The sequence below is a fragment of the Vidua macroura genome, chromosome 8, assembly GCF_024509145.1.
Source record: "Vidua macroura isolate BioBank_ID:100142 chromosome 8, ASM2450914v1, whole genome shotgun sequence".
In the NCBI taxonomy this organism is placed as follows: domain Eukaryota; kingdom Metazoa; phylum Chordata; class Aves; order Passeriformes; family Viduidae; genus Vidua; species Vidua macroura.
In genome coordinates, this window is record NC_071578.1 from 25,583,433 (window position 1) to 25,609,764 (window position 26,332).

Genomic DNA, 26,332 nt, shown 5'->3' on the forward strand with positions numbered 1-26,332 from the left:
AGGGTTCATCAGTTGCCTCAGCTGAGCATGCAATTTCCACAATTTCTTCTTGTGGTCTTTCTCCAGCCTCTGTTCATGTCATTATATTTTGTTTCAGGTTCAGTTCTAGTTTTCCTCTTCTGACCCGGTCAGGTGCAAATCCCGGCACTCTTCTCCTGCCTCTGTGTTATGATGTATGTTATGATGTCCTCAGTTAGTCTTTTTTGGGTGACCTCTGGATCTTGTCATCCAAGAGTTCAGGGTTTACCAGGTCCTTTGGGGTGTATGCTCTTTTCTGTTAGTTTTGGGGATTTTTTTCCACAACACAACTTGGAATTTTTTTAGCATGTGCTTTTAGCATAAAACTCTAGTGAAAAAGAATGACAATAACCTTTCTGGTCCATATCTTAAGCAATTTTGTATTTAAACAAAATTTCATTGGAGATGTTGTAGATTGGTTGATTGGAATATTTCAGTCAGAGAACACACGCCACATTTTGAAGAGGGTAAAGTAAAATGGTTATAAAACACAACTTACCAGCATGAAGTTTCTTTCCTTTGATTCGAGTAGGTAGATAACTGATAAATTGTACCTTTGAAGACATGGCTACTACAGGAATGTTTTTTATGCTTGCTTCTCCTATTCTGAAAATAGAAAAGTCAATATCTTGTTTGTATTATTTATTCCTTATAAACTATGTATGTCTACAGGTTTCTCCTTAGAAAGAGATGCTAACACCTATGCAGTCATTCAAGATATGCATCCTGGAGAACTGTATGCTGTATTGTCAGCCTCTCTGAATTTATTAATGTGCAGGATTATTTTCTGTTATGCAGTGTCAGTTTCAAAAAAAAGGCAGATCACTGGGTTGGAAAAAAATTGGTCCTTGATTTGCTAATCAATTTCTGCTTAGTAGTTTTTTCATAGTGATTAATGTTAAGTTCTCCTTCAGGTTTGAGGGTACACATACTTTCACACAGCTCAGCTCAAAGGAAGGAATCTAAGGGCTGGAAATTTCATGTACAGGTTGATTTAAGAGCATAGAAACTGGATCATGCATGTGATCCTGTGAAGTCATAGGTAATGGGGCCTGAGCTGAAGTCAGTGCAGTCAGCTGAAAAAAAAGTTCAATAAACTTTAATCACCTACACATCAAATACAGTAGATTAAATGTTCTGTGCTGAATAAAACATACAGATTCCCCTAAATCCCTCTTCATGTCAGCACTGAAAACCTGTCTCTTTAAGGAACCAAATACGAGCACACTAAATTTCAAAATAGCTGAGATTTAGATATAAATTTGAAGGACCTTGTATGGAGCAGATCTGAAGCCTTTACTAGTAAGGGTTAACATTTGGATATCTGAACTCCCTCTAAAGCAAGGCACATTATATAAAAGCAGTTTAATAATAAAACTAACTAATTTTTAGAGGAACTAATCGGTGTTCCTCTAAATATTAGAAATATTTCTGTTTCTTTAGTGCTTGTGAAAACATGCTCTTTTAAACTGTAGATTTTATTTAGCTTTTCTAACTTTAGGAGCACTCAGTAATTTAAAGTTAGTGTACACCTAGAGATTAGAAAATAACTGATTACAGTCAAAGAAGCCTGGTAGGGATGCTCAGTTATTCCAGGAGAAACGTACAGAATAGTAGATCAATCCAAGACTAACTTATATTTCTCTTTCCAATTTTCTTGTCAGTGACTTATCACCTTATGCTGCAATTTTACACTTTTTCTCCTGTCAATCACATTCACTAGTGTGAAGCCAAACTAAGTCTACAGGCTTCAGTGGCATCACTCTCTATTTACCAGAGTATATCTGAGATCAAAATCCTGCACTATTTTAACATGCCTTCCTCCCAGTGAAGCCTTTCTTCTCTACCAATGAAGTTCCCAGAGTGCACTTTCTCCAGACTGCTGCTTATGGTGTATAAATAATTTGGCAGATGCATTGTATTAATATAAATGATCTGTCACAGCTCTGATTTCCTTGCAGCCCAAGTGAAGTGTGCAGGAACAGACAAAATGGGAAGTGTGTCTGTTTAACTCTTCCTGCTAGTGCTGTTTTAAGTGGGACTAACCTTATTTGCAGCCTGTGGGTATTCTGATACTTTTCTCATGGTTTTTGGATGCATTTTTTTTTCTTAGATAAACCCAGTGACCCTTTTCAGGTATGGAGGCCTCAAGGATTTCCATCTTGTCTCTCTTTTCTTGAAGAAACTTCATAGCTACAACAGGTTAAAATAAAGGCTGAAATGCAAGAGAAATGCAAGGTTGCAACACTGATCATGGCCATTGGATCATGGTTCAGCACTATCCTGCTTATCTTGACCTAAATGGCAGCTCCATGGTATAAGTTCCTGTCCTTCCAGTCCTCTCCAAAGGGCTCTGTACAGGTTTCCTAGGTGCCCATGTTGCTGGAACATTACTTGCATGAATCAGAAAATTTTCATCCTCGTGGTTCTGTCAGTTCCTTCATTGCTGAATTGGGAAAGCAGGACAAAAACACAAAAAAATCTGTACAGCTTGCTCAAGGTCATAGAGAACCCTGTGGTAGAAAATAGAATTTTAATACTCTTCCAATTATGGTTGCTTACATATAAGTAATTCAATTCTAGGGTATGTAAGAGTAAATATTGGAACTGGATAAATTATTCAGAGCAAGTGTGTTATTCTGAATGTTTAGCTCCCATGCAGGTGGTTTCCAGGTTACTATAAATATGTTTATTTTTCCAAAATGCTCAAGCAACAGTCTCATACATAATATTTGCTGAGATTATTTTCTGTATTCATCATTCAGCTGTTATCTGAAACCTGAATTTTCCTGATGGGATCACTGATTTGATGTTTTTGAATCCTCTCAGTATTTCCAAAACTACTGTGGTATCTTTTATTATTTAAGCACAAACATGACCACATGTACTTACAAGAATTGAGAACTTTTTATTATTCCATTGACTTTATTGAAACAGGACACTTGAATATGCTATCATGAAAAAGGAAGATGCTCAATGGCATCATAGCCAAATCATGAATTTTACCTGGTCACAATTGTTAAAATTTGATGTCTGATATTCAGAATGCATTTATATTCTAATATTTTGCAACTCCCTGTTGCAATACCATTAATTAGGCATGCTGAAAGGAGAACTTTAGCTACTTCAATATGCATTGCTCCTGTCACAGGATGTTCAAACGGTGGCGGTGAATCAATTTGAAAACTCCAAGTAGGCTGGTTGACATAAATTAAATTAAAAGCTCAAGGCTGCCTTATATGCACTTTTTCAGACATTGGCTGAAATTTTGCTTAAAAATACCCTGCCAGAGGCAGCCACAATTTAAGAAACGATCATATTTCAACTCCCATTTAACTGTCCTGAATGTTTCTGTATTTGCTTTCCCATCGCTGCTGATTACTGAGATATTTGTGTACAACAGAAGCTCCCCCTTCTATTAGCATGCCCCTGATTCATTGGCTGACAAAACATTCCTGTGATATAAGATCATATTAATTTTTGCAAGAGTGGTAGAAACGCAGTGAAACGAAATTCTCCGATGTTGCTTCTGTTGGCTGGAATCCATCCTCTCATCCTGCTCTACAGGCAGCAGGAGCTTTGGCCCTGGGCTTTGGCTTCCTGGTGAGGGGGAAGAACAATGACAAATTCTCTGGTAGCTTTGAATCCTACTTGTGTAGGATCTGCTGAACAGAGGACAGAGTTTCAAAATCAGAGCAGAGCATGATCATGCTTTTAAACTTTTCTGTAGAACAGATATTTGAAATTTTTGTATATTTTCAAATGCTTTAAAAAAAAAATCCATATTTTTCCTGATTCTGGTGTGTTTTCACATCTAGGTTTAAACTTGCTTCTGAAAGTCATCATTCAACTGCACCTCATTTCATGTGTCGTCACAACATGTGTAAAATTTTCAGAACATCACTAAGCCTATTACAAAAAAAAAATAGACTGAGAGAACCTTAAGAGGTCCCTTTTACTCAGAATGGGATTAAAAGAACCTCTGGCATCCTTGACAAGAATGCAGCAAATCTTTTTTTTTTTGTGTGGAGACTACAAACTTCACAAGAGGCAGAATCAGATCTTTGTTCTTCCTGAGAATAATTTTGGTTATCTCACCTGAACTTTTCCTTTTGCAGTTGTCCCATCCATATGGGTGTAGAAGACACTGTATTGCCTTTTAAAGGGTCTCTTGCACACTTTGTGCATCCCACTGCTATAAGCTACTCCAAGTTTACCCATCTCTCATGAGAATGACCTCTGGGATGCACCAGATAAAAGTGACAATGTCTTGACTTCTACTTCTTCCCCATTCACAAAGTCTCTAGGCCAGTAAAGAGTATTAAAGGAAATGAGGCTGGTCTGACACAACTTTTTCTGACAGCTCCATTTTTACTACTACTCACTGCCTTGCTATCCCCAGATGTGAAAGCATCTGAGTGATAAATAATACAGTGTTCTCTGTTATTTGACATGTTTGTTGTGCACCATTATTTAAGAAAACCAGTTATAACTTGAACTGATCAAGCTTTTTAAAGTTCTTCAGATAATAAATATTTATGGATTTTTTATTGTAAAAATGTTTCACTTTATTTTGAAAACTTGTAGCAAAACACAATTTTTACTTAAATTATTTACATTTCTCAGCTTATTCTCCATTTCTCCCCTTCTCTATCAGATAAAGAGATAAGAAAAAAAGAGAAGCAAAATTATAAATATTACAAAAAAGGAAAACTCATCAAGTTTGTTATGTAATTTTGGGGAACTGTGAGTATAATGGGGAAGGTAGGGCTGCTTTTTGTAGTACATAATATTGGAATGAACTGTCCTCTGCCTAGCCCCTGCTCATGCTCTAACAACTTCTGTGACTCATTTATAAGAATAGTTAGAGTGTCTGCTAAAGTTCTCTCTCATCTATATATTTAAGAAAACAATTAAATTATAGAAATAGTCCTCTCTTGGAATACTAAACCATGCATAACAATTCACAGTGATATATACACATCACAACAAAAGTGCAACAATTATTGTCTGCAATCCTCTTTGTTTCACTTTTCCATTCTAAAAATAGTATGATGTTTGTGTGAATAAACATTGAAACATTAGACTGTATCAGTGCAATTGTAATATGACCCTTGTGAATATGTTTTCCATGCTGTCTTAATTATATGATTGCATTTTTTCTCTCTCATGAAAGTCCTGTGTCATCCTGAGCAGAATAAATAACGTTTTTGCATTTTCACAACATGCTATTGCTTGGATTGTTCCCCATCCAGTTCTTGAATTGTCTAAATCCTCTTTTAAAAAACTCATCTTTGATCAAATGCCTTCCTGTAAACACTTGTTTTATCCATGAACCAAAGGACTTTTATGTCTCTTACCCTTCTCCATCTGTTTGCCAAGTACTGCAGTTTAAAATTATCACCAGTGTGGCTGAACACGTGTAAGAGATATCCCTGCATAGCCTCAGTGTGTCTTACTACAATGCAAATGCTAGTAGCAAACATGTTTTTCTGCTTTTTATTCCCCCGCTCCCCCTACAGAAAATGATAATGTAGCAAGGCCAGCAGTGTGTGATCTTTGCTTTGTACACTGGAATCACCTACAATTCTTTCTCTGCAGGTGGTTTCCAACCTGACTCCCATTTCCCACCAGGGCACAGCAACAAACCCCTGCACAGCAGGGCTTGCCCAACAGATGCAGACAGACTTCAGTATTCGCAGGAAGCACCTGTTTTCTAGGACTTCAGTCAATCAGGCAACTCTGTGTAGGCACACAGTGTGTGGTGATTGGGAGTGGGGCTGTGATTGAGCCTCATCCCCAGTGGGTACAGCTGTGCAGGACAGGTGAATCACAGTGGAGCTAACGAGCCATGGAGTGCCCAGGGGCACTGAGCAACCACCAAAGGGAACAGAGGGCACACAGGTGCACTGCATGGACATGAGGCTGGGCTAACACCCAAAAAAGGCAGACCCCTGAAGCTTTCTGAAGGGGTACAGTGTTACTCTGTATGGGCTGATGCTTGAAGCCTTCTGGAATTGTATGGTGATGCTCTGTATATCATGGCTGCCTCAATTGTGACATGTGCTGTGACAACTCTGTCTTCAAAGCAGGTTTAGGTAATGGTGTTGCTTTTTAGGCTGTAGTGAAATTTCTAGCAATGAGGAAAAAAATTCTCACATGTTCCTGCACTTTGCTGGCATTAGTTTCCAAATTTTGCACTTTTTTACGTTGTTGCTTGCTCTCAAACAAAGGAGGAGCTTGCATGAGGTGTTCCTGTAGTTTCAGTACAGAGCAACTTGAATTAAGCCAATGTAGACCCTAGTGTATACAACACACTGTATGGTTTGGCTCATGTTGCACAGGCCACCAAACCCTTGTTGTAGTACTTAGATGAGACAGGAGGGACACTGCGTGCTTCTCTTTGTTGGGGTGGAAGAAAGGACTGAAAACTACACACGGCTGAATTTTCATATTAAATAGGCTGAGGTTGCAGGGAGGCCTGAGCACCCATGACTGTGCTGCACCTGGCTGGGGGCTGCAGGGACTTGGCATGGAGTTGGGAGCAGGGCTTGTGCAGCTGGTGTCTAACACAGTGCCCAGATGAGCTGGTTTCTCCTTCTGGTTGTTGTCATGTTGTCTGAGGAGTCAAGGTCTGGATATCCTGTTGAGATTTTCAAAATTTTCCACATGTGTATCTATGCTAGCTTTGGTTCTGAAATAATTGTATGACTTTGAGAACCAGGTAGTCATGTTTGCCTTTACCCAGATCTATTTATGTGCTGTCTAAGCAGTATTATTATCATTTTTTTCTGCAGTGCTTACAGTCCCTCTCTCTATAGGATTGAAAGTGCTTTGTTTCCCAATGTTATATTGATGCATTTGAGCCAACATATTTTCCACTGGTGACTTAACTTTTTGAAATACATGCCTATAAAGTATTTGCAGATAGATTAAAAAAAGTTTTTCAGAAGTTATTCTTTCTCTATACTTTGTTATCTGCCCTCTTAATCGTTGAATTAAATTCTCCTTTGTATAGTCTCAAAGCACTGCCTTTTTTAATGAAAATGACTGTAAATGCTTATTGTTGTCTGACTTGTATGCCTCTTCATTATGGTGGTCTTTGGTATATTTAACTGGCATATGTCAGGTTTTTTGAGTCACTCTTGACGCTTGCAAATTATTTGTGAAGCCTTTTTAAAGTGTGTTTCCCAGTACTTTAGGTAATAAATAGTTTTGCTGAGATTTTTTTAGTGTGTTTCTTCAGAAAAGTGGACAAACCTTGCCTTTTATCACAAGGTATAAAAAGTTTTGGTTTTTTTTTTTTTTATTGACTCAGTTTCCAGAGTGAGTTTTAATTTCCCCAGAGAGAGAAAAGATACTGATTAGAAGGAAAATTTTGCAAAATGGTGATAAATCTGTGATATCTGCTGAAATAGTACACCAGGTTTCACTTGGTGAAAGACCTGCAGTGTTCTGAACTATCTTTTCTGTGTAGTTGCAACGACTTCTCTTTAGCCTCAAGAGTGACTAAGACTGGTTTTCCATGAAAACCCTGAATGGGATACCTTGTTATCACTGCCGAAGAGCCTGGCTTGCTGAGGATAAATCAGCTATATTCATTTTTAATAATACTGAAGTCAGCCAGGGAGAAGACCTTGATGAACAAAAAATAAAGGACAAGAAATCTGTCCTTTAGTTGTCCCACCCCTCACTTTTCCTTTGCAAAGTGAGGGTACTACTTTTCTACCTTACAGGGCTTTTAGGGTAGCCTCCACACACACATTTATGTCCCCACCTGCTTGGGCACATGCCTACGGTCCTGGCTGCATGTGCCTAAGTGCACACTGTTCTCTGGAGCTTGCCCTGTGAGGCAGCTGTAGCTGAACTTTAGGGAGTCCACAACCAAGATGGACTTTTCTGTAGCATACATTCATGGTTTTCTGGGGTTATTTCCACCCGTAAAACTTGAGCAGTGCAGATAAAGCTAAACAAGGTACAGCCATTTAGGAAACCTCCACTGCAAAGAGTAGGTGGCACTTGTACCAGTCTCTTGGCACTGGGGACCTGGTTTGCATCAGCTGACAAAAGAGTAGTCTCAGCTTAGTGCAAAACCAGCAGCAAGCCTATGGTTACTATAGGGATGTTCTTTTTGTGTCCCACTGGAGCTTCCGCAAACCTAATTAGTCCTCAGTATGGAGTGGGTATCTGTTCTGTGAAGTTTATTGTCATTTTATCGTGAAGGCCTGAAAAGGCTTGGTTTAACTGTAGGATGGCACTCATTTAATGGAGTGTAACTTGCCTGGAGTCTTGCCTTATCAGGATGGCAGAAATAGCTGTACAATTGTATTGACTGGTGAAACGATGGGTCAGGAGCTCAGTGTGTACAAATCAACACAGCTGGCTGGGGAGTCAGCAAAGCACCATCAGTTTATGTCAACTGTCTTGTTTCAGTTGTCTGGGAGCTCTCTTAACATGATGGCTAGAAAACTGGTTTTCCTAACTTTGTTTTTTTTCTGCTGCATTCACAGTCATAGTCCTTACATGCCTAGAGCATTTTCTGAAATCATGGCAGTGAAATGATTCTAAAAGTTAGTGTGTTAAATCTATGTAGAAATAAAGCTCCATGTAAATGCAGAGCTTTATTTTGCTTAATATCTGGGGTCATGGGGAAAGCAAAACACAAAAAAAGAAACCTGTCTTGGAAAAGAAAAGAAGTTTATTTAAAAGACCTTAAAGTCAAATTCATCAGACAAAAGTCCTGCATTTCATCAGAATAGAGTTTTTTCCAAAGAAAAAATTTCATTTAAATAAAAATGTTTTGATTGTTTAATTTTCAAGAACTTTTTCCAGTGGAATAATAGTAAATTCCCTTTCAGTCAATGTCATACAGAGTATGCTGCTAATCACTCATGAAGGTTCTTACCCATCAACAAAGTTAACCATTTATCTCCAAATGAAATTCTTGTTTTAAAAACATTAGAACTGATTTACCATTCTGATTATTTCAGTGATTCATTAGGTTCCTGGGTAGGACTTTGTTTAGTTATGGTTTGTGACCTGTGACAAGAGTAAGATCCTGTTACAAGCAGCTGCATTAGGCAGCAGTACTTATTTCTATTAATTTAAATAGAAACCAAAGGAATACAACAGCCCTGAAATATCTTTTTCTTAATCATCAGCTACTAATCATATTGTATATAAGAAATTCTGCAAATCCAGAGTGCTGTTAAGATCTCTGAACATTTAAAATCTTTCCGTGGGCTTTAGATGAAGCTTTATTCTTCTGGATGATCTGCTGCTTAATATTGTGACACTTTAAAAATTCATTTAGCATGTCCATGTTTTTTTCATTTAAATCTGATTGATTTCAATATAGACAGTTGAGGTCTAACACTAGAAATGCAAATACTTTGTTATGAAACCATTAGCAGAAGAAATATCAGTTAGTTTATTGGAAATAGTTTAATAGTTTAATCGTTTAATGACAAATTCAAAGAGCTCTATAATTCAGAAAAGTAAACATCGGCAATTTCAGAGCAGGTGATCCATTTCAGTTCTTGAACAGTGCTTTTGATGTCTGACTGTAGTGATCTGTTAACTCCTGCAAGTGCAGTCTTTGTCAGGATGACAAAGGATTCCAAAATCATCTTTCACTTCAAAAAACATGTTGTAGGATATACAAACATCTTGCAGTGTGTGAATAAATAAAAATTAAAGAATAACCCACATGCCAAGGTGGGAAGGGGACAGGTGAGGGGAAGAAGTTCAACTTTGTGTGCATGGAGGGTATGTTTTTTCCTAATAATTCCACTGCAATCCTAACCATATGTAAGTCAGCATTGGCATCCTAATACTCGTTCAGCATCCCTAGTTAAAATAGTTTTTAAAAGCAAAAACGTAATGACTTAGTCTTCTGCTAGAAAATATTAACTGATTCAAATCCCCATTTAGAAGCTTGACAGAACTCTTACAAAAAGGTGTCCAAACATGCAAATACTCTCTGTTGTTCTGGAGGGAGCTCTTTAACTCTTTTTGTCAGTGCTGATATCTACTTAATATATTAGAATCTATAGGAGTCTTATTTATTGTGACAAATCAAAGTGCTGCCAGGGTGCTCATCTGCCATGGAACTAATTTCTCATGTCATCTGTTGTGAGAACAGGAAATGGAAAAATCTTTCTTTAGTTATAAATCTGATCTGTGTGTGGAAGAAAATGTATGGGCTGGCCTCTATAGGAGAAATTCATTGCAGAGAGGTATAGAGTTGTGCATATGCAAATATTTGTGAAGTTTATATCAGAGCACTGGAGGCTGGCAACAGAGGAGTTTCAGAGCTCTTCAAAATCAGGTGTTATAATACAGAACTACACACATAACTTTCAGGGAAAACTTCCCTCTCCCACAAAGACCCAACTATTGGTCTATAGTTTTCATATAAAATAACATGCTTATAATCTCTCTTTCTTTTGGGTGGAATGATCTGTAGATTTTTTTCTTTCTATACTGACAAGGTCTGGATTGAATCTGTTGTGGTCTCTTTAGATATAATAAGCTCTATACATTTATATATCTGATACCCTCACCTAGTTCAGTTATCTCAGAACATCAGAGTTTTCCTTTAGATTCTCTGCAGCTTCAGAATCTGCAAATTCACTCTGGTCTTTTACCTAAATGGATGCTGAATTTTTTTGAGTACTCAAATTTTGAATAAGCCCTTTCATGTAATGTGATTCACTGAGGTGTCTTCTCAAGGCTTCAGTTCTGCATTTATTTACAAGGGCCCCCTGTGGTCCCCAGCAGGCAGAATGCCACATCCCTGGAAGTGGATGTGGCACACATCCCCTCACTGTGCAGTACAGAGCCAGCCCTCTGACACTGAAACAGAGGCTACAACTGTACAAGGACTGAATTTGCGTATCAGAAAGGTGTGAAAGGTAACATGGTTTATTTCAGCAGTGGAGGTGAATTTGGGGTAAGGTACAATCTACTAAAACTATTGCTCTTTGTACTTGAATATTCTACTTTTTCTTTAAAAGGGTGACTTCCAGGGCAAAATGAAATGTGGGAGACTGACTTCAAATTCTTTGTTTCAGTCTTGCCACCACAGAAATTTGTGAAAAATCAATATTGTCTTCAAACTGTAATTTCCTGAAACTTGGACATATAATTGAGGGATGTTCACCCTCATCAAGACACTTGTTACAAAATGAAAAGATTGCATGCAAACCCTCAAGCTTGGAAAATTTTGGTAGCAAACCTAGGAGTCAAAAGAAGGACTAACAAAAATAATGTGTGTAATTACTAAAGTACAGGTAATGTTTGGTAAGATGTCTTCTTTGTTATATCTTATAGACTGAAACTGTTCTGTTTAGTACACTTGAGGGACCAATCAACTTACAAAATTTGCTTTGTTTCTTTGGTTTTGGGTGGTGGTGGTTGGTGTTTAAAATATTATTTAATTTATGTAATGTACTACAGGAAATCTTTATTTGCCCCCTGGAATTCTAGCTTTTGTACAAGATAAATGATCATCTTGGCATGTTCAGGTTTGTTTCCTTACTTTTCCTTTAGAAGGACACTGTTATAGTATAAAAGACACTGTTTCTACTGCTGTTTTTTGGATTTTTTTTTTTTTTTTTTTTTTTTTTTTTTTTTCCTTCCCTTCCCCCAAGCAGCAGACCTAAGTGAATGTGTGGGGCAATATCTCGGTTACTCAGTGACAGGAGACAATATCTGCTATTAAATTTGAGCACATATTGGCCAACCTTTATGGGGCCTTAGGGAGGAATTTGAGCACTCAGCTGAAATTTCAGCTGGTTTGTAAATCTAGTAAAGTCACAGAAGAGTCAGAAATGTGTAAAGGTTGAGACTTCCCTGGATGGTTCCTTCCCTGCTCTCTTTTCCCTCTCCTGTCTCAGTTCCTCTTGCAATAACAAATGCAGGTGCCCTAGAGGTGATGCATTGCTTTGGGCATTTTAAGAATCACTTTGTCTAAGCAAGTGCTTCTCTATATAAAGATCCCCCAATAGTTAATGATGATGATCAGCTATGTCCACTCCTAAAGGGAAATTATGACTACTAAAGGAATGCTGTCCAAGAAAAGCATATGATGAATCTGTTGATTCAGTCACAACATATTTTAGTTCAGATAAAAGGCACAAAATAAAAGACAATATTAATAATATAATCTTAAGAAACATTCAAATAAATAACAAAAGTGACAAATATAGTATTTCCACATGAGAAATGATTCTTTTGTGCAAGTCAAAGAAACATGAGACAAATCTGGGTACATATCTCTCAGCTTATACTTTATGATAATACAGTGAGCTCAGTTTCCAAATCTAAAACACTATCATATCCATCAAATAAAATCTATTCTGCGATAATCTCTATGTTATGTATTAATGTCTATCAACTTTTCCTACTTTCTTTTTTCTTCTCTTTGCAATCACATTTCATGGCAGGTATATAAACACTTTGATATCCGTGACTGAAAGTTTAAGTGCTGTGTAAGCACCATCTATCCCCATTTTACAGCCTGCCAAAGACTGCAGTGAAGGAAATTTACTGTCATGCAGTGTGGGGAAGTGACAGTGCCTCGCAGAGCTCTGTGGGCCACATTATTCTCAAATTGTTTGGGTTAAGGTCATAATTAGAACCTAGGATTAAACATTGTCTCAAATATGCTAAAATTGTGTGCTTTAAAGTAATGTAACATAATATTAAACCTTTGCTGATGTGGATTTTTGGGGTTCAAAGTGAGTGATCCCACTGCACTGGCAGAGGTGTTTCAGGATTGAAGCCATGTGTATTGTGTATGAAAGCACCACTTGCATTCACTGCTGGAGTACAATCAGGCAAACTTGTCTATTTGCAAGACAGCAACTATTAATCAATATAACTCCTCACATTAGACAATTAAAACATTAAGAAGAGCACTGGGGGATAGAAATGCCAAAATTACAGAAGTACTATAAAACCCCTATTATATTCCTTAACAGTATACGAATAAGTGCATCTGTTATGATGAATATCATAATCTTCTCACTGTTTCTGTAGTTTACCTTATCAATTGGCCTATAAAGGCTTTAGAACATTAATTTTCATAGAACCTGGGACTATTATTGCCTCACAGGAGCCATCTTCCAGATGTATAATCAGTAAACTGTCCACAGTGTTTTCAGGAGTGCTAGCAGCACATCTGAATATTTTGAATTTTCCCTGAATTTGACCTTCATGTGGCTATTGGCTACATTAAGCTGTTGATCACAAGCTTTGTTGTAAGAATGTCACTGCTTTTCCAAGATTAAATTAGTCTGACAGGATCACCTTCAATCTAAAGTAGACAGAGACAGCTTAAATCTGCTGCAATATCAGATTATTATTGATATAGCGTGTCAAAAAAAGCTTCTTACCATACTAGATACTTCAAACAAACTAACAATATTATGTTTGGAAAAAGTATTTGCTGTGAGAATAATAAATATCTTAAAGTAGAGGAAAAAATAAAGTAGGTATAGTTTAATTTCAGTTTTGACTCAAATATGTATTTCCTTTCTCTAGAGTTATAGAATCTGTAATACTAGTGTTAAAAGGTGTATGATATCAAAAGAGTGAGATAGTACTTCTAGTATAGGATCAAAAAAAAAATGCACTAGTTAATTTTCTTTGGTTCTTGTACTTTCATCTTTCATTTTTCCTTTATTAAATCATTTCTCCTAGATATTCCCAAGCTGCATGGATAGCAGACTCCTGAAGCAATGCAACCTTGGGGTCAAATAGACACATCTCTTTAAATATGAATTGAAGTTTATGTATAATTGTGGTGATGAGGCACTCTGTTCCCAAAGCTTGTGCAGAAGCTGCTGAGCTGTTCCCTGTTGTTATGCCCTCCAAAATTAAATTGCTTGTGTTTTTTGTGCTCCTGTGTACAAGAAATCCCCCTTCCTAGCCAGGCCTCCTCTGGGCCTGGTGTTGCTGTGACCTTTACAGATAAATTAATGTGTCAGGCACATGCAATTCAAGCACTGCTGATTAAAACAATGTCTTAATAAAGGTTGACAAGTATTAAGGAAAGAAAAAGATTTCCTTCAATTGTGAGAGATCATCTGAGTTGATTTCACAGATGAGAGAGGCCTTGCTTGTCCAGAATCGTGTGTGTTTTTTCCATGCTGCCAGTTCCTGCAATAAATGCTGCGTGCAGCTCTGTCCTGCTGTGTTCCCGGTCACCAGTGCCCCCAGCCTTACAACTGCGCAATGCACCAGTGCAAGGCTCTTTTAGAGTAGGCATATCTATTTTTGAATTAGACTCAAGGCCTGGGTTACTTTGATTGTTTTAATGTTTAATTAATCCATGATAAATTTCAAGCCTCAGTGAAACACGTAGGAGTCAAAATTTGAGCTCTGTGAGGCTTTCTCACCTCTGTTGTCTGTGTGCAATTTTCAACAGAATACATGGAGATTATGTTTAACTGATTTTTTTTTTTTTTTTTGGTGTGTGTGTGTTTATTTGCTTGAAGGCAGTGGTGATTTGCTATTGTTTAATGTTCTGAATTGCTTTCAGTATTCTAAGCACGGCGTGCTGATGTTTTAAAGTGTTAAACAAGTAAATATTATGACTGTAGGTTGTTGAGTGGTTGTTTATTTTGGGAATACTACAAGTTCAACTCTCTTTCAGGAAGGCGAGGGACAAAACAACATAATGTTGGTGACAATCATGTTTACTGCTGTAGCCTGGTTGAGGGAACAGAGTAAATGTTTTCTTTTGCACGTTAATTTCAGTGTGTACTTGGATATTATTTGCATGACGCGTCAAACTAAATCAAATCTCTGAAGAGATGAGTGGAGAACCCTGCATTTAGTGCTTTGGGTACCCTTTTGTGGATAACTGCCTGACATTTGAAGGTTGGATTTCATGTTTATAGATGGTGCTACAAATAATGATGAAAAGAGCAGTGTGGGTGAAATGTAGATGCATAACAACTCTAGAAATGCAGCTTGGCAGCAAGCAGGTAGAAAATAAACATTGATGCTGACAGCTGGAGGACAGTAAATAGCAGTAAATGAAATGAGGTGGCACATAACAAATCTGGCATCATACTGCAGATAATTGAAAAAAATTGGACACTCCTGTAGAACTTTGTTTCAGCCCAATATAGAGGTGCATTAAAAAGAACTAGAAACATTGGACAGAATGCTGTGCAAATGGAAGCTTAATGATTATGGATTTGGAAATTCCACATTATAAATAAGTAAAATAGTTTTTAAAAAGACAACAACATGGATCTTTTCAGCTGTAGTGCCACTGCCGAAAAGAATGCATTTTCCGCTACCATTTCTACTTCTCAGTTAAAACTTAAATGTCAACATTTGACCTTGGATACTTCATGTTTCAGCAGCTCTGAAGAGTGTGCCCATCCTATCCCTCACACTCAGGAGTACATTAAATACACTGTGTTTAATTATGGCAAACCAATCTTCTGGGATATACTGCAGCATGAGAAGTTAATATTGCAAAATCATGAAGGGCTGTTGGAAAATGTCAATTTTGAACTATTTCTTTTAAAAGACAGTTTAATTGACTTTATGTAAAATAGTTTGACAAAATCCTTCAAAACAGCCCTTTGAGCATACAGCTGGATAAAATCCATGGTTACTGGAGAAGTGGGTTTCCTGTAAGCCCTGTGCAGGAGCATAGCAGGTTACATCTGTCTTTGGACTTCAGTGAAGTCATTTTCTGCCATTTCTGTGGAGCAGTGGAGAACAGCAACATGTAACAACAACAGCAAGCATGTAACAACCGTGCCTGCATGTGTCAGTGTAAAGCAGGAGAGGCTCAGCCTTTCTTCTTTTTTTCACACAACCTGCTACTTAGATACAGAAAGGATGGAGAAGAAAGTACATACTGACTGTTCTTATTCTTGGGTCAAATCTGACGTCAGTTCATCGTGAACAGGCTCTTCATGGGCCACTTCATTCTCAGCTGAATATCTGAGTTTTAAAGTAAACACTTATGAAAGCGTGGCCCTTTTGCAGGAAGGGAACAATGGATTGTGAGATGAATTGTGACCTTCATACGACCTGCTAAGTTGGACATACACGATCAGGTGAAGAAGCAGTAGCAAATGTAATGTTTTTCCTAACTACCTGTAATTGTGGAATTGTAATACACAATCACATCATTTTGATCAGTCCCATGAGTTGTTCAGTGTTTTATACTGGATGTATGGAGTATGTCACCTCCCAGCAGGGCACCTGAGCAGCTTTCGGGTATGTCGTGGTATTTTATGATTGTCATAACACTCCAATCCTTTCCTCTTAAGAGGATGCAGCAAATCAAGTGGAGTATCTCTGTTTATTAATTAATTATTTTTGTTTGTCTTCTAGTAATTGATTTTGGTCATAAGACCAAAGACCACTTTGATATATTTTCCAGGGAAATTGTGGTCACCAAGGCAGGTGACTCTTAATTTCCTTAGCAGGTCATTTCCCATGCTTGGACTGGCCTCATGAGAAACTTTGTCTTTCCTTACAAAGTATCTAATTTTTAGAGGGTGAGAGACAACTTCTACTGGGCATTACAGTAAAACTTGGTTCTATTTAAGAGCTCATAAAATTTCAAATACTTCCTTAGCTGAGTGTACATTGTAACAACATTTGAATTAATTAAACTTCTTTAATTTGTCCATTAAGATGTCATCATTCTCCCATGCCAGTTTCATGTAAAATCCATTATTTTCTGGCTTGATTTTTGGATCTATAAATCCAAAAAATTTTTTTTTATATTTTTTTTTTTTTTTTATAATTTTTTGTTTGTTTGTTTGTTTTCCTGATAAGCCTGTAAACAAATGGCATCCTTATTCCACAGATCTTTTCTTCAGGGAAATTTATCCCTTACAGAAGTAGTCATACAGCATTTAGCATCTTCAGGGTGGAAGATGAAAAATGTCCTCCATGTATCTTCTGAGGAAAGATTAAGTTCACGTTTCACCTCCACGTGTTGAATTCAGTGTTGAATTTCCAACAATTTTGGTCTCCCAGATGGGCTTAAAATTCTAAACACCAATAAGATGAGCAGATTTTATGTTGGAGTAATACAGAAGGAAGAGACCAGAACAGAAGACACACTTTAAATAAAATATGGCATGACGTTTGCCTAAAAAATAGGATTTTTTATTCTTTTTCCCAGCATGCTATGTTAGCTATAAATTACCATTCATTTTTAGGGTAAAATATTATTTTTCAATTCTTTTAAGTCCGTGCAAATGACATAGCATTTAAGCAAACTCTACCTTTTTAGACTTCTTCTTATTAAGTGTTTCTTTGTTTTGAAGTGTGAATTGATTCTCCAAGTGCATAGACTTTGAAAAGAAGAAATTTATTTATTTTTTTAGAGAAAGTGAAAGCACAATACTGGGTCTGTTAAAAAAAATACAAAGGAAATCCATAATTGAAAAGCCATAATATCTCTCAACTTTGCTATAGCACTTGAGCATACTTAAAACTGTAGCATGAACTTGAAAATAGAGATGCAAACAAGAAGTTTCTTTTTTTAAAAAGTTTTGGTGAAAAAAAAGTGTAGCTGAAGTTTTAACAACAGTGAAAGCTCATTTCTGGGATGTGAAACCATTGCTGGGATATTTAACTTATTTTGCTAATGTACAGTGAAGTGCTGCTCAGCTTTCCACTGTGTTCAATCCGTAATGCAAATAGATTCTGTTCCAGTTCATTTCATCTCCAGGTTTTACTTCTTTGTATCCCACAGAGCCATTCTTTTGAAGCCAGGTATCTGCTCATTCTTTCTTTGTTTGTTTCGTTTATTCATTACCCTGCTGTACCATCTAGCAACACATTTTATCTGACAATAAGGTGTATTTGAATACATGGCTGTCTCTCTAGAATAATGGTCAGCTGCTAGTAAAACTTGTAACATGACTGTCTGCATCACATAATCTGCATGATTTTATTGCAAGACACTCATTATTTCTGACCTTTTAATATAGCTTTGCAAATCAGACACTGTTAAATTTTAAAAATGCCTATTTAAAAATCCCTTCCAGTTATCTACTTTTATGCTGTGGATGGGTGCGTAGCATATATTTTTTTTCACTATTTTTCATATAAAGGAAGCTTTTTTTTTAGGCATTTCTTCCAAAACTAAGAATGTAGATGCAGACTAGTATTGCTTTCAAAATTAGCTAAAACAGGTGTCATTGTGCAGGGTTATATTTAGTATTGATTATTTCTTTCACTGGTAAACAAGTCGGATATGTCACAAATGTCTGCGGAAATGTTCCCTACTCTTTTCTGAAGATAATTGAAAGTCAAACTCTCTCAACATTTTTCTACTCTTTTCAGTAACTTTTTCTGCTCTTGGTGGAGTGCTACAGAGGAATGGCTTGTATAGTTCCTTTCTTTACGTTCCTCCAGCTACTGTTAGTACAAACCATTTGTTATTGATTGCAGATATTTACACTTTTGCACAATATCACTGGTGCTACGGAGTTTTAAATACTCCACAGAAAGTTCCCTTTTGCTCTAAGTTCGTTCTCCAACTATTTTTAAGACATGGGGTCTCAGGACATTGAGGTCATATTTGATGGATTTCCAGCATTCATATGCAGCTCTCAGGTTAGATATTGAATATTTAATTTAAAAGTGTTATATAAACATGTACATTGCATTTGAAGATTCTGGCAAGAGAGTCTTAATATCAGCCTAATGTTCATTTTCTTCCATACCAGGATATTCCCTCAGACTTTAGCTCTCTATTAATCAGTGTCTTTAGCGGAGCTTCTTTATCTTATGAACTACAGCATGTAGTTAAGTCCTTGTAGAATAGTATCTTGAATAAGAAATTATAATGATTGTTTATTAAGGGTGTTTAGAATTCTTCCCTGAAGAGAAGATGGAACATTTTATTCCATGATCTCAGTTCTCATGAATTGAGTGATGATTGAATGAAAACCCTCAAACCCTTTTATTCTTCCTTTCAGTGTTTAATTTCCAGGAAGAAAAATATTTACATGAATACCAGTTAAAAATCTTAGTTCACAAACTGGGGCTTCTAAATTGCATAGGAAAGGCTTTCTAAAACCTCTGCCCAGGACCCCAGTGCACAGGCAGGTACATCAGCCAGCTTACAGCCAGACCAAGCTCCTTGCAACCAGAACCAGACACAGAGAAGTAATTATTTAGTCTGATTCTGATAAGAGAAAATTAAATGTAAATGTTGTACCTAGCTAGTGAATGGTGCAGCAGCCTGAATGTCTAATTATGAGGTCTCGGAGCTGTGGCTGAGGGGAAAAAAAAATAGAGGAAAAGCAGGAAGTTGAAACTTGTTCTGAGGTTTCCAGCCCTTCCTCTTTTATACGTCACTTGCTTCTTTTTGCCATGACTACTTGAAATATTGGAAACCTCAGTGGTTACTCTAGATTTTTCTTCTATTTCTAAGATGAACATCCAATTAGTTTCTCCAGGTTAAAGAAGGAGCAGAAGTGAAATATCAAAATCTACCGTTCACACTTGTTTCATACATTAAACATTAAGATTAAAAAATAGTTCAACTCAAAAAAACAAATCAACTTAAAATCTAATCTGTTTTTAGACATGGCCACTAAGAAATGTGTTTTCCTTTGGAATAACCTTTGGCTATTAATATCTTATATTTCATAGATCTATTTATTAATGCTTCTATTTAATACATATACTTATTTTCATGATATAAAGTTGTGGTTAGAGACATAGAAAATTGATGGGGCCTATTAATTTTTTTAAACAGTGTGAACAAAGTTGAATTTTAGCAATACCTTGCAAACCCCAACCTCCACCAGGCACACATAAAGAACTTATTTCCCCATCAAAGTAATCAGCCTCTAAAATTATTCACTGAAATATTTGAAAAAGCCAATGATTTTAAAGGAAGTTTTTTAATAATGCACAGATAATATATTGAGGGTACTGATTTATATGGGAATGGCTGGAGACATTATTAAATGTCAGAACATTTTCTCTTGTACTGTGTTTGCTTTGAGGCATTTTTCTCTTTTTCTTTGTGTTTTCATGGAAATCAGTAAATGTGAGACCTGGTCCATAGAAGAGGTCTCTGGTAATAGGAGGGAGCTTGTTCTACCTCTTTGAATTCTAAAATACAGGACATACTGACCATTGGGAAGTGTTGGCTAAATTAGGACAGGACAGCATAACAGCAATCTGCTATGCCATCCCAATTAATTAATTTGTTAAAATTAATCTTGTCATTTATACAGGTCCCTGCGTGAGGCCTGAAAGTCTCTGAAATATATAAACTCCTTCCTAGTGAGTCTCTCATTTCTCTGGCAGAATTAAGCCCTGTAGAAGTGCAGCAATTATGCAATTAATATGTTAATCTGAGGGTTTAAGAAATAAACAAGAAGTTTGTCTAGCTAAGATGAATAAATTATTCTTGAAGCTGGAAGCAGATCGGCACTTGATTAGCTTTAGCAAAACGTCTTCTTTTCATGGACTTCAACAAACTGCAGCAAATTAGGCTTTGAGTAAATGAGGGGTCCAAAAGCCAGTAGAGTGTTATTGTTTGTTCCCATTTTTGGAGGATGACATGGGAAAATGTCAGTAAAACAATAAAAGATGTAATTAAATAAAAACTATTTTTCTATCTGTGTGGAAAAAGCAAAGGCAGGCAGGTGGGAGAAGAGGGGTACACCAATTAAAAAGCTAAGCTCATATCCATGAGTAATAATGCATTTACATGATGCTTGCATTAGCCATTGTCCATCTGTAAAGCAGTAAATGTTCACTGCTGAAAGATATCCAGAGCTTAAGAGTTTTAGGGGAGAACTAAAACTTTATGGGCTCAAGTGATGGGAGTAAAGATGTAATGAACTAGCTGATTTTGTTAAAATGATACTTGAGATTGAAGGGTCAAATTTGAAATAAACATCCTTCCTTTTGTATTCATAAATTTTAATAATTAAACTAAATCTCATAAAGATATGATTTAATCTGAGTATTGGAAGGTAACTAGAAATTAAAGGATAGTACAAAGATTTTAAAGGCAGTGAATGATTCTCAATGTTCCTAATTATGCTTATGTTTCTTTACATTGGAAGTGTGGTATTACTGGGGATATGATTAGCAATAAACCCAATTTTTTGTCAGGTGTTTGAAGCAGGTTATAATAACATGGTATTAGAAATTGCCTTTCAATTTCTGGCTGACTGGGGATAGATTCTCCCTCCATGTGGCTCAGATATTATGAAACAAATGGAGACTGACTGTAGTTCTCTTCTGAATCCTCCTGACACAATATGCCCTTCAGGGACTGTGGGTGAATACAGCTTTGCTTTCCAAAACTGCTCATTGATGCACATGCTCCTATCTGACTCTGTAACCAAAGAGCAAAAGACAGCCTGAATATGTAAAATGCCAATAAGAGCTGAATGATAGCTTCACCTTCTGGATTGTGTCTCCAGCCATTGTAGAAGGAAAGCAATAAATGTTGTTGAGAAGCTTCTAGGGAGTCTAATGAAACCTGCATAAAATTTTAAGCTGTAACAATTCCAATTTCTCTTCTCTGGCAGATTGATGAAGATGGTTTTTCATTCTTTTGTAGGTAACTTAAATTTTTCCTTACTACCTATATAAAGATGCTCTGAAAAAAAAAATCAAATGCCATCATTTGCATAGAAAAAGTAGTAGAAAATACAGGTAAAACTAATTTCTCATGCACAGTCTCAAGTATTTAATTATTTAGAGCTCAAGTCTAAGTGCTACCAAGTACTGGAAGTGAGAACAGTGTTTGGTCAGGAATTTCAGTGAAATCTGAAAAACTGTGGCTTCAAGGATTAAAATTAAGTGCCTTTAAAATTAATTATGAAGTTCTCCAATTTATCTTACTCCTCCCTCTTCTTCACCTTTCCCTGTTCCTCAAGTACTTAAATTTCCCTACCTACTTTCAGATATGAATTTTTTTTCTCATCTGGCTGAGTTTGCTCATGAATAAGCACCTTAAGTAGAGTGAATTGTATATATTGTTGGGTATAATATGCCTGTACAGTACCTGAGCTAAAAAAGGAACTGGGGAGTAGATGCCTTTCATATTGCTCTTTTTTTAGTGAGAGTTACTATGAAGGTTTGAATGTGACTGTGACTTTTCCCAAAATTTCTGGTAAGAAATCTCAGAAAACAAGCCTTTAAAAAAATTATTATTTCTAGAATTATTTAATTTCTGTTATTGAATTTTTCTTTCATTTTTTTCAGTGATTTATTGCTAAAGCTTAGGAAGAAAAAAAAAAATGCAGCTCTCAAAATGGAAATTACCAGGCTTCTATTTAAGTGCTTTTAGAACATATTCCTCATATTCATCTTTATTATCACAATTCTTCCAGACATATAATGGACATTTGAACTTTCTATTAACATATAATTTGTAGCATTATTAAAAGAGCTCTTAGAAGATCAATAATAAGAAATTAATCTTATTCATATGGTACAGTGAAGTTCAAAAGTTTCTTGCCTTTAGAGGATTCTTAAAATTATTCTTTTGATTAAATCCCTATTTCAAGAGTGAACTCGAAGGAATTGAAATGGGAAAATGCATTTGCTTTAGGATTGACTTGTGATAACTATTTGTGGAAAGCAGAGCAGGTTAGGTTGAAAAGGACAATAAAGGCCTGGTGTCTGCTAGAACAGTTTTGTCACATTGGTGACTGAGATGCTGGGATGTGTTCCACAGCCCTTCCTGCAAATGAGGAAGTTGTAGCCCACTAGCAGCAATCCCAGTGCCTGGCACTGATTCAGCAAGTCATGCCACGGCCAGTGCAGAGCTCCCCAGCACAGAGCCCTTGCTCCATCCCACTGGGAGCTGTAGCAAGTGGCTGCAGCAGGAAGGGGGATTGGTGCTGAGCACCCAGGCTCTGCAGCAAGCAGGGCTTTGCACTGGGGCTGGCGCTGGATTGCCAAACTGTGTTAAAACCCTTTGCAAAGCAAACAGCTTAGTCTTTGGAACTTTCTCTGATACCCTAAGGCCAGTGCTTCACTATTCTGTCACTTTTCAAATTGATCTGAAGTTTTCACAGCTAAGATGGACTAAATGACTTCCCTTCATTTTGCTGTCAGTCCTTGTTATTTTTAAAATGTTCATTTAGTTCTCTGAGTTTTTCCCCTTCTTCACCTCTGTGTTCTGTAAAATTTCTAATTACTACATAACTTCTCCTCCAAACACAGTGCAAGGTGGATGGAAATTTCCATTTTTTTTCAATGTTGGGGAAACTATTTGCAAGATCCAAATTGTTTTGTATTCCTTTCTCAGCTTTTATGAAGTGAATTTATGTTCAGTGTAAGTAGTGAAGTTCCAAGTGAAAGGAACTTTTGCAACGTGGTAATACCTTCATTCCTCATGCAACCTCTGTTTGAGAGCAGTAAATGAGACACCTCTAAATCAATTATTATTAACTCACAGATTTTAAGATGTCATTTTTTGTACCAAACCCTTTCTGGTGATTAGTGGAAGAAAAACTTGGCAAAACAGAATTAATCCCTGGTCCTCATTTGTGTCAGTCCAAAGTGGACTGGTTCACTTTCAATCAGTGCTAAAAGAAATTATTCCATCTTCCAAAGAAATTACTCAGAGATTCATCATGCAGCACTGAACACCCTAGACAGCTTCAGCAGAATAATGGCTTTTGTTTTGTTTCCCTATAGAAATAGGAAGTTACTAATTTGTACAAGAGGGGCCCTCTGTGTGTCCCATGCTGCTTTTCAGCACTCGGAGGTTTGGGGCACAATGCATATTGTAAAAGGTGATGTGTCTGGCACAACTTAGTTTTCAAAATGAGCTTTAATCTCCCAGGGAAAGGAAGCCTTTGAGAGTTCCAAAAGCAGTTGTTTCCATTAAAGTGAGATCTGTGAATGGCTCAGGGCTGTGATCTCTGTGTGCATTTTGAGGTCCTCTTTTCACTATAATACTGTACTGCATTCTTTTGATTCTTAAGTAAGCCATATTCCTGCATTTTAAGACAGGTTTGTCATAAACTAAAATGAACTTTTTCATTTTGATAATCCTAACAATAGATTAGGCTAAATTGAAATTAAGAGGTAGAAATGAAAAAAGCCTACTGTTCCCCTTTCTTCTCTCCCTGCCCAGAGAGAGGAGGGAGAAGATGCAGGGATCCCAGGGCCATCAGAGCTGCCTGGTTCCTCTGCAATGGCTCTTTTCCTGATCATTATGGTGACAGGTTTGCATGGTGCAAGGGAGCAACTAGAAGCAATCTATAGGCAGCATTGACAGATAATGTGGAGGAAGTTTTTTGTCACTGCTTAGGAGAAGAGTTTTGATTTATGGGACAGGTTATGTTTGTGGTATGGTGCTGGGACTGGCTCTTTGTCTCTGATTCCTGACATACAAATTGAAAGGGGGGAAAAATTGCATCTGCCATTGTGTGGATATTTTATGCTTGGATTAGTGCTAATTTTCACATTTCTGCTAGGGATGCACTATTTGCTTTTTTTCTTGCCAGGTCTTTTTCTTCCTGAATAAAGGCTTCTCTAATGAGCTAGGTATGTAAAGAGAGATAATATTCTTCACTAAATTAATGGAACTCTGGTTTAGGATTGGTGAAATTGCCAAGCTTTGCCCACAGTTAATTCAAATTTTCAAGATTTTTGATTAGAACAAAGCATTTTGAGCTTTCAGTAGTGTTAATTGAAATAATCTGACTCCAAAATACATGTGTTTTGCAGGTGGAATGATAAGCCAGAACACCTCATTGCTTTATGCCACTTGCTTTATCTAAAGGTCTTGCCCATTTTCAGTATAAGTAGGGTCCTTCATAATTTAAACAACAGTTTAACTTACTAGTGGATATACAAAAATATGATTTTGAACCATTTAGCAAGGAAGGGAGATTTATAAAAGAGTTATCATTCTGTGAATCAGTTCAAATGGCATTGGAGCTAAAAAAAGATGACTGATTCTTTTTTTTTTTTTTTTTTTTAATTTTATGCTTTGCACCTTGTTCTGGCCTACTGTTTCCTCAGAAAATGTAGAGAAATGTCTTTAAATTCTTGTTAATTATCTAATTCTTGAAATTTCTATAATTTCCTCTTTAATCCTTTAGCAATTAGATTTGCACTTAGTCTGCTCTACTGAATAAACTTCTGTATAGTGAAGTAAGAAAGAAGACTTTTCTACATGAAAAAAGGATCCCCCTGGGTTTATTGTGACCTTTCTCAAGTCTTACCTGCATGCATTTATTCCAAACTTCCACAGCAGTACCTTTCAACTGTATCCACCCCCTTGCAAAGATTTGATCCCTGGGTTTAATTCCAAGAAATCTTAGTGTTTTCATGTAGCTTTCCTTTGGAGAAGAAAACATTTTTTAAGCTTATTTTGGGAGGTTGTTGCACCCATGAAGAAGCTAAATTTGAGGATGTTTAATTACTGCAGCACTATACCTTTTCTCCACATAATTTTGGGCCAAGTCTGGAGCCTTAACCAGAAACTTCTCTTCCTGTGACTCTGTTTGTTACTTGAACACATATAAAATACAAGTCTAAAATTTCAATATCAGCATCTTCCTCTAGTTCCTTTTACCTAATTACCCAAATAATGGGATAACTGATATTTCATTATAAATATTTTCAGTCTCTGTAGGCTTTTTAATTTCTTTGACTTTGCCATATTTGCTGTCCTGCTTGGCAAAGGAGCAATATGTACCAGATGTATATTATTTTCTCAAACTGGAACTTTAATCCATCACAATTCCAGGTTATATAAGGCATTGAGTTCATCTAATCTGAAGCATTCATATAATACTTTTCATCAGCATGTCATTACCCTATCTGTACTATGTTGTTCTAGTCATACGTGTTTGTTTTTCCTGAGGTTTATTATAACCCCATATCCCACAGTTTATTTCTAAAGCTTCCATGAAATGAAATCTGCTTAGAAAGCTAAACACAAACAAAAACAGGAAGAAAAACAGCTTTAATTACTGTTTTGGAAGGCATCTGCAAGGTTTTTTTACTTTGATTCATTGATGTATCAGTGCTATGGCTATAACTGAAGTGTTTATTAACCAGTTTGTAAACTGTGAATTATTTTAGTCGCCCTTCTACAGCCTGAGTCTAATCTGAATGTACCCCCTGGTTTTATCTGTGGGAATTAACACACAGGCAACTACAACTCCCATGGCTTTTCCCTTAGAAGTTTATTGGACATGACACATCAAATAATCACAATTTCTAAAGAAGAGAATCATGTTTATATGATTCTTGGGCTAGAAAAACAACCAAACATTATGGTTATGGCCAACTTGTGAAATCTGTCACC